Source organism: Phodopus roborovskii, unplaced genomic scaffold (assembly GCF_943737965.1).
Source record: "Phodopus roborovskii unplaced genomic scaffold, PHOROB, whole genome shotgun sequence".
In the NCBI taxonomy this organism is placed as follows: domain Eukaryota; kingdom Metazoa; phylum Chordata; class Mammalia; order Rodentia; family Cricetidae; genus Phodopus; species Phodopus roborovskii.
The window spans coordinates 13,555,703-13,565,217 of NW_026126459.1; the positions used below are offsets into that span (position 1 = coordinate 13,555,703).

At 39.7% G+C, this 9,515-nt stretch overlaps 1 pseudogene; it reads right to left on the reverse strand.

The window, feature by feature from the left end:
• Positions 1–6,199: 6,199 nt before the first annotated feature.
• On the reverse strand, positions 6,200–7,260 carry LOC127225574 (aldo-keto reductase family 1 member A1-like; annotated as a pseudogene).
• Positions 7,261–9,515: the final 2,255 nt, after the last annotated feature.

Below are 9,515 nucleotides of genomic sequence, written 5' to 3' on the forward strand. Positions count from 1 at the left end.
TTGTGGAGCAACTTGGGCTGGAGTGGTCCATGTGGTCCTGTAACTGATGCCACAAAGCAATGATCAAGCATTGACTATTCTTGCCCAGAGACTATCAAGCTGCAAGGGTCTTATTTGTTGTCTTAGCAGGTGTGGTGGAAGGAGGGGGAGTTCTGTGTCCTATCCCCTGCCCCAGTGGTTCCAGTTTTGTGTCTAAGGCATTAAGAGTCCATACTGTACCATGCATTCTTTGGTCCTATTCCCAGAGGTTCAAGCCTTTCTCTGTCCCTGTTGCCCTTCTGGGATCTCCTGTGTTCTTAAACTGAGGCACATGCCTTGCCCAAGGATGGTAAAGGGCAAAGAGAAGATAGAATCTGGGGTCTACTCCAGAGGTTTTTGCATTTCCTCTTCACTCACTAAGGGGGGGAGTTGGAAGCATATGGGATGGGGACAGGAGGAGCTTTGGAGGGAATATGAAATTCACAATGATGCTCTTGATTAAATCTTCATATCACTCATCATTTTTTTTCTTAAAGAAGCCCAGAATACAGAAACAAAGGGTTATTAGCACATGTACTCACACATATATTTCATATATGCACACATATATAAAATATGCATGTGTATGTAAAGAACTGTGATATTTCTCTATGGATTCATGGTTCTGAACATCAAGCAAGGAGAGGCACATGTGGCCTTTGTTATGCTCTATTCTTTCATGAATGTTTACACAAAAAACAGTGTTGGAATATACAGAGGTATCTTTCTTTGGAGCAGGGAGCCAATATGCTTACTATTGATAATAAAAGTCTCAGATTGTCTGAGCTTTGGTCAGTCCCCTGCAATGCAATCCACTATTGGTGCAGATGTTATCTGGTGATTTTCATGCTTCACTGTGAGAACTGGGAAGACTGCAGAAGGAAACACTGATACTCTGGTGATGACTACCACTGTAATATTTTCTTTTTTATAGGGTTGTGGAATGAGTAAGACTAAACTGGTATTTAGCACTTAGGCTGAAAAATTTAGAGATGAATAGGCTAAAAACTTTTTAAGGAGCTGCTCCTTTGGAAATGCTGATTTCACTTACACAGTCCTTGAGTGTTTATCCCTGGCCCTCTTTTCACTGTAGTTTTATTCCCTCTACTTCACAGATTTTTGATTTTGGCCCAGGAGCCTTAAGGCCTTCTGTAAAGCATGCACATTAGCGTGGCACACTAACTCATATTTTGAGCATAGAGTGAATTCTTGACAGTTGGGCAATGAGAACAGGATCTATGAATGAAGTTCAGGCAGCCTTTCCAAAGAGGGAGAATAAAGGCTTTGTAGGTCAATAGAATTTAAAGGTTTCATGGGGAGTAGTACCAATAACACTGAGCAGATAATATGGTCAGTTGGTTCAGGGACGATCTTTCCCTTCATTTCTAATTAGGGATGAAGAGGAATTGGAGAGGTACTTAGATGCCAAGTGTCAAGAAGGAGGTTAAATTTTTTTTTTAAAGTAAGTTCTGATTGTTATTGGGTATAGAATTTCTTTGTGAGTTTGGTGATTAGTCTCAAATGAGTTCCATTGTTAGAACTAGTACCAGTGGACACAATTTCTTTCAGACAACAGTTATAGATACATATTTTGATATTTATCATTTATCAGGATATACACATTTAAAGAAGTGTGCATGAATTTTATATTTTATTCTATAGATCTACAGACCCTCACAAGTATTGAGAAGAGGGGAATTGTGGCTGTAATAGCCAGAGATAAGGGGCATCATTAGAGCTTTGGCCAGTTAAGCTTAGATGTTCAACAAACAAATGAATAGACAAGAAAATATGGCATTGTATTCAGTCAAAAAGAATTACATTATCTTCTTTGTAGACAAATGGGTGAGCTAGAGATCATATTAATTAATGTGAGATGTATTTAGAAAAAAATCTAGATTAAAATATGTAATATGACATGAAAGTAGAAGGTGAACTATGTTGAAGAACTTATGTGCTTATATGCAGAATATAGATTTGTAAATAAGAAGACTAATTGAAGTGGTAGAAAGGACCAGAGAGGACACTGGGAGCAAATATGAGTAAAATTCAACATATCTACATAGCATATGTATACGAGCAAATACATGTGACAATGTCTTGATGAATCCCATCATTTTTCAAGCTGTCCTAGTTTCTTTTTCAATAAAACACCTGACAAAATGCGGCTCAGGGGAGGAAGGGTTTGTTTTAGTTCCTGCATCAAAGCAGCAAGTTGAAGCAGCTAGTCACATCCACAATCAAGCACAGTGTGGATGAATACAAACATGCTCACCACCCAGCTAACTTTCCCTACTCTTGTACAATTTAGAATGTAAACCCAGGGAACGGTGCTGCCCATTTTCAGGCTGGGTCTTCCTGCATCAATTAACATATGGAGACAATCCCCAAAAGTCAGCCCATAGGCCAGCCTGACCTAGACAAAGCTGAATTAAACCCTCTTTGCAGGATTGTTCTAGATTGTGTCAAGTTTACAATGTAAACTAGCATCACATATACTAACTAAAAAAATAGTAATGAAAAGGAATGTTGGCTGGCCCTGTCTCCTGCATGCTGGTATTTAAATTTATTATTATTATTGTCATCATCACCATCATCATCATCTCTGTAGAGGTCAGAGTGTGAATTGGTTCTCTCCTACAGTCGGTCTAGGGTCAAACTCAGGTTGTCAGGCCTGTGCAGCAAGCATGCTTACTGAGTCATTTTGTCAGCCATAAAAAATGATAGCATTTAATTTACATGTGACATTTGGAATCTGCTGTTGATCTCTTTTTATCTCATTTGTTATATGTATGTATTTATATATATTTATTTATTATTTTCCCTTATTTTACATATCGATCCCAGTTCCCTCTCTCTCCCTACCTCCCATGCCCCCTGACCCCCCTTCCAACCCATTCCACCCCCAATCCACAGGGAGGGTGATGCCTTCCAGGAGAAATCAGCAAAATCTGTCAAGTCCTTTGGAGTAGGGACTAGTCCCTCCCTTCTGCCTCTAGGTTAAAGGAGTATCCCTCCATGGGGAATATGCTTTCAAAGTCCTTTCGTGCACCAGGAATACATCCTGGTTTCACTGTCAGAGGTCCCTTAGACTGCCCAGGCCTTCTAACTGAGACCCACATTCAGGGGGTCTGAGTTGGTCCAATGTTGGTTTCTCAGCTATCAGTCTGGGGGTCCATTAGCTCCAGCCTTGTCTTCACCCTTTTTCTTATCACTCCTCTGTTTCTGCAACTGGATTCCAGGAGTTGGGCTCAGGGTTTAGCTGAGGGTGTCTGCTTCGTTTCCATCTGAGGGCTCTATCAGGGAAGAGCATATAAGGTAGTCTTTCCATTGTTGATCACTTCAGTGGAGAAATTTTTGTGGAAGAACTGATGATTATTTCTTGACATAGGATGTGAAGTACTAGTATGTTATACATCTCACAGATGGAAAAATACTTTTTACTTTTGTTTAATTTGGTATTCCTCACGTATTAAATAATAGTATCTGTTATGATCATCATTAAAGGCACAGCAATGCTAGGTTGTCATTCATTTACTTGAATAATGTCCCTCTGTATGCTGTGAATATGTTTTATTTCTACTGGTTAATAAAGAAGTTGATTTGGCCAATAGCCAGGCAGAATAGAGCCAGGCAGGAAATCTAAGCAGTGATACAAGAGAAGGGCAGAGTCTGAGAGATGCCAGCAGCTGCTGGGGAAGCAAGATGTGAGGTAACAAGCCATGGGCCTCGTGGTAAAATATAGACTAATAGAAATGGGTTAATTTAGTTGTAAGAGCTAGTTAATAAGCCTGAGCTAATAGGCCAAACAGTTTGTAATTAATATTAAGCCTCTGAGTGGTTATTTGGGAACTGGTGAGTGGGAGAGAAAACTCTGTTCACACTTGAAAATTTCCCTGTGTTTTAGAGAGGCACACATAGATTCTCTTTGCATCATACTCCCTGTTGCCTACAGACAGAAATGAGTCAGCTTACCTGAACAAGGAGGAGCTAACAGGCCACTAGACTGATAGCTGGGAAACCAGCATGGGACTGACTCAGACCCCCAGCCCAGGCTGCTCTTATACACTTCATCTGCCTGCTTCAGTGTCCTGAGTGCAGGGAATATAGGCATTGTGTAAGCACGGATGACCTCAACTGTGGATCATTTCACTGGATTCTGCTATTTCTATTCTTCTTTTTTTAATGGCAATAAATTGGGCGAACCAGTACACATCTATAAACACAGTACTTGGGAGGCTGAGGCAGGAGAATAATGAGTTTTAGGCCAGCACTGACTATAAATCATGAGACCTTGTCTCAGAACAAAAAAACATAAGCAAAACCAAAAACCCAAACCACATCCTCCCTGCTGATATGAAACAAAACATAAATGAATGAAACATAAATTCACAAAACAAACAAACAAACAAATCTGGCAATGAATTGTTCATGTTGCATCGATTAATTAAAAATTTGTGAGGGGGCAGAGAGGGTAAGAGGGAGGGAGGGAGAGGGAACTGGGATCGACATGTAAAATAAAAAATAAAAAAATTTTGTATAAACATCTTAGGTCTGTAGTTATATCAAAGGAAAAGCATTGCAAAACACTCTGCTTTTGAGAAGTACCATTGCCAGTGAGTCATGTTTTTTAAAGATAAGAGATTGTTGATTCTTGCATTTTATCCAATTAACTAGTTTGTGTCTTTAAATTGTCATTGAGGACAGTTGCATGTAAGATTATTACTGAGGGACTCTAGTCATTTTTATGTTTTGGGAGTTATTTTTCAGTTGGATATATTAGTGTTTGTTCTGTTCATTAAACTCTATTAATATGGATGTTAACTAATTTTTTGCGTTGAACCTGGTGGGTTTTTCTTAGCTTGCCTATGCTCATCTATTTCTCACATTAAATTATTTTTGCTATGTTCTCAGTGACTGTCATTCTTCTTCCTCCATAGATAGTGCACATTATTTGTCTTGGTTGTCTGGGATTGTCTTAGTTTCTACTTGTCTTTCAATATCCTTTATTTTCCCCTTAATTTTAAATGTAATCTTCTCTATCATTCTTATGTGGTAATGGTAGTAAATTAATTCAAGGGCTTGGAATTTATCATTCTGTGCTTTCCTGGACTTTAGGGTTGCTAAGAAGAAATCTGGTGTCTTTTAAAAGTGAGTTTTACAGTTTTTAATACTGTTCCTTTACTTTGTACTTTTGACATTTTGACTATGGTGTATTTTGAGATGTTCTTATCTAATCATGTCTATTTAAAGATTCAGTTTTTATTTGGATGATTATTTCTTTCATTATATAAGTTCTTTCTGATATAAAATCATTGAATAGTTGAATAGTTTTATACCATATGGATTCTTACACTTGCTCTACTGAATATACTCTGGAGGTCTTGGACATATAGTTACATTCACGTACTCCTCTCTTATAGATATCCTTTCTTCTGCTTGACACTGTGTCATCAAAAGATGATGCTTTTGTTGGTTTCTATTTATTTATTAATTTTTCTTTTTGAGATAGGGTTTCTCTGTGTAGCCCTGGCTGTTCCAAACTCGATTTATAGACCAGACTGGCCTGGAACTCACAGGGATCCATCTGCTTTTGTCTCCCGAGTACTGGGATTAAATGTGTGCACTACCACTGCTCAGCTGTTGGTGTTTATTTTTATTTGCTAGATTGCTTCATTTCAGCTTTATTCTTTTTCTTTGTTTGAAAATAGATTTCTTACATACAATATATTCTGATTATGGTTTCCCCCCTCTCTCTACTCTTTCCCGTTCCTCCCTATTTCCCTCCCACCCAGACTCACACCATTCTGTCTTTTTGGAGAAAACAAGCAGGCATCTAAGGAATAGTAATAAAATAAAATATAATAAGATAAAACAAAAACAAACAAATTGTAATATGACAAAACAACCAAACAAGAAAAAAGTGCCAAATAAAAAGCACAAGAAACACATATAGACATAGAGATATACTGGTCTCACAGGAATCCTATAAAAACAGAAAACTGGAAGCCATACTATACTATAAAGGACCTGTAAAGATTTTGAAAAATAATGCCTGACTTAACATAATGAGACAAAGAACCTCCAAAGATGCTGTTGAGTTCATTTCTGTTGGTATCTACTACTGGGCATCTACCCTTTAGAGATAGAGAAAAATATAGGAAAGTCATACTTTAGTATCTTTTCACTTTAATGGCTTTATTGACTACTTTTTCTAGGGGTAGCAGGCAACACTTAGCAGGAGAGCTGAAAGGGAAGCTGAGAAACTATGGCCTCAGTAGGGGTCATTAAAGGGATACAGAGGATGTTCAGCATCTCTGGGAACACTCTTGCCATCCGCCATAACCGTGGGAACAATATACAGCCAATTTTTGTTCAGAGCATCTAATTACTTCATTTCCTTCGGGCTAAAGGTGAAATCAAATACCTGAATGTTCTGAAGGAAAGAGTGATGCTTTTGGGGATACAGATTACTTTCCGCTGAACCTGTCATCTGAGCAAGATTTGAGCTGGAGATCAGCCATGCTTTTCAGCTAGCGCCATGACCACTGGTTCCTCAAGTAGGACCGGCTCAACAGGATGGCGCCAAGAACGATCTGAAGAACTCAAGGGGCTATAAGCAGTCACCTCCATGCCTCGTGCTTGACAGTGAGCAATGAGCTAATTTTGAGCCAGATATGGATGGCATTCCACCTGCAAGACAGCTGGGCGCACAGAGGCCACACTGAGGACATCATCAATCTGCCGACTCTTGAAATTGGACAAGCCAAGGCTTTGACCAGCTCCTTTGCCACCAGTGCCTCCAGAGCCTTCCAGGTTTCCTTATTGTGGGTAGAGTCATATCAGATGGTTCCATCGCCATTCTTTGGAACGGGATTATCTCTCCCCCTCAAAGGCATAAGGCTAGTGCATCAAATAGAGGTACAGATACTCCAACTGGAGATCAGCCAGTTTCTTCAGGAGGGCAGCTTCTACATCCTCAGGGTGGTGCTTAGTGTTCCACAGCTTGGATGGCACAAACAGCTCCTCTCGAGGCACTGCCTTGCCTGGTCACACATTTTCCTTCAGGACCTCCTCAATTTCAGACTCGTTGCCATAGACAGCAGCACAATCAATGTGGTTGTAACCTACACTAAGGGCATGTTTAATGGCTGCTTTCACCTGGCCAGGGTCACTCTTCCATGTCCCCAGATCAATCAGAGACATCTTCTGTCCAATGTGCAGGAGGACATAGGAAGCCATTGCCCCCTTGGCAGTGAGTGCAGGATGTGGATAAGACAATGTGGCCAGAATTGAGGTCTGCACTGAAAGTCATAAATTATTATTCAGGCAAAATGCAAGCTAAAACAAAAGGAACAATACAAAAGTCTAAAATAAAGAAGGGGAAATAAAATGAAATAGAAAATGTTTTAATATCATTCAGCATTTCTTTCTTACCAGTTAAACGTGGTTTTCCCACTTCCTTTTGTCTTGTGTAGTTGAGTGTGTGGTGGGCAGTAGAAGTAAGGCTGCTGTCAGTCTATGTGGTACTCAGTGTTCTGTAGAGTTTCCTACACTGTGACACCCACCTGCCAGGTACCACTTGCAGGGATTCCAGTGTCTGGGGCCTGGAGGGTGAGTGGGACATGCAGCCATTCTTGTGTGTACTTTTTTCTGGTTGAGTTCTGACTGTTTTATTCACCAGTGTCCCAGTTGGTACCTGAGAATACTTGAATCTGTGAGCTAGACCAGGTTAAACACAGTTTTGTTCCCATACTGTGACTTTCTGGGATGGCTATTCTTGGTTGTCACCTTGACTACATCTGGAATTAACTAAAACCTAAGCAGATGGGCACACCTGTGAAGGATTTTTCTTAATTGGATTATTTGACATGGGAAGACCCACCTTAAATCCTGATCATTTGAGGTCAGAAGATCCAGTCTAAGTCTGGGCCACACCTTCTGGCAGCAGCCTTTATAAAGGGCATGGATAAAGGAAGCTTTTGCTTTTTGCCTGCTTGCTCTCAATCTCGATGGGCAGTTTCTTTTATGGGAATTATTAGAGCCTACTTCTTCAGGATTCTGATGTATACTGAGCTGAGACATCCAGCTATGTGGATCAAACATTATATCCTTGAGACAGCTACAGTTAGATGAACTAGCTGGACCACAACCTGTAAGTCATTGTAATAAATTCCATGTGTACACGTGTGTTTTCATTTGACCTGTTGTTTCGAGAACTCTTATTTTTCAGGCTTGTCACTCTGGGGTGCTTTTGGAAATTCTCTGATTTTGGTTTCCCTTGCCTTACTGCCACAGTAGCATTGCCAGCACAACCCCAGCCACCTCTCTGTCGGTGGTGCACCCCACCCTCAGTTTTTGTTCAGAAAATCAGAGATATGGATGTGATTAACTTTCTCTGTCAACATTTTTCTTAAGACAAGAGGAGAGTAACACCCTTAAAGATATTCTCCCATCCCTTTTAACCCAGAGGATAAGCAACAACTGCTAATCGTGTTTAATGAGAAGAATGAGAAATATAGCTACAGCTTTCTTTCCATAGTACCAAGAATTTAATGGAGGCTCCTTGTTTTTGAAGTGGCCAAGACCTACTGGAATTGCACATCACTCAGAATTTCATGGTGCTAGATAGGCAGCAGTTTGCTGAAGGGAAGGTTGGGACCATATTTGTCCTGTGGTCATCACCTGGACCACAGTGAAATAGGCAAGGAAACCTAGGAAATGATCATTTGATTATTTTCTTGCAGTCAAGGTCACTACAAATTGTTTCCAGAGGAACTCTTTGAAAAACAGCCATTTTGTTAGGTAAAAGGCATGATCTTGACCATCTGTACCTCCTTTGCTTTTCCTGCCCCCTCTCAACAAAATAAGTAATTTTCTGTAAATGTTCACACTCTTGTCATTGTTTATGGAATTAGTTTCCAGGCTTGGTAATAGGTCTCCTGCATATATTGTAGCCACAAGTGGTTCTCCACACTCAGTGGCTACTGTTCCTATGGCAACAGATGCATTCAAATCCACAACATTATTCAACTTCTCTCCCCCTGCCCTGCCTGCAATTTGGGAACAAGAAAGAGTGATGTCAGAAAAGGGAAGATGTTGCCTGAAAGGAGATGTGAAAAGAAAAATAATTTTTAATTATAGGAATTCATAAAATATTCAATAAAGCAGAAAATGTTTGCTTTCAGCAGAAAGTAGTGAATGAAGGGATGGCGACTTTGTGATAGGCACCAAAATATTTTAAAATCAAGAATAATTCATCCTTCAATATAGAGTAAATTGCCTTTATTATAAAGGTAAGAACAATTCCAAATTAAACTGCAGAAATAGATATGTGAAGACTGGAAGTGGTTTAAGTCCTCTCACATCTTTCTATAAACTTATTTATGTATTTATTTAGTCTCGTCTTCCCAAATGTAACATTTTTGAGTGCACCAGGAAGCTTGCAGAAACACATTGTTTAGAATTGATATGACCCAAACACTGTAAAGCAGGAT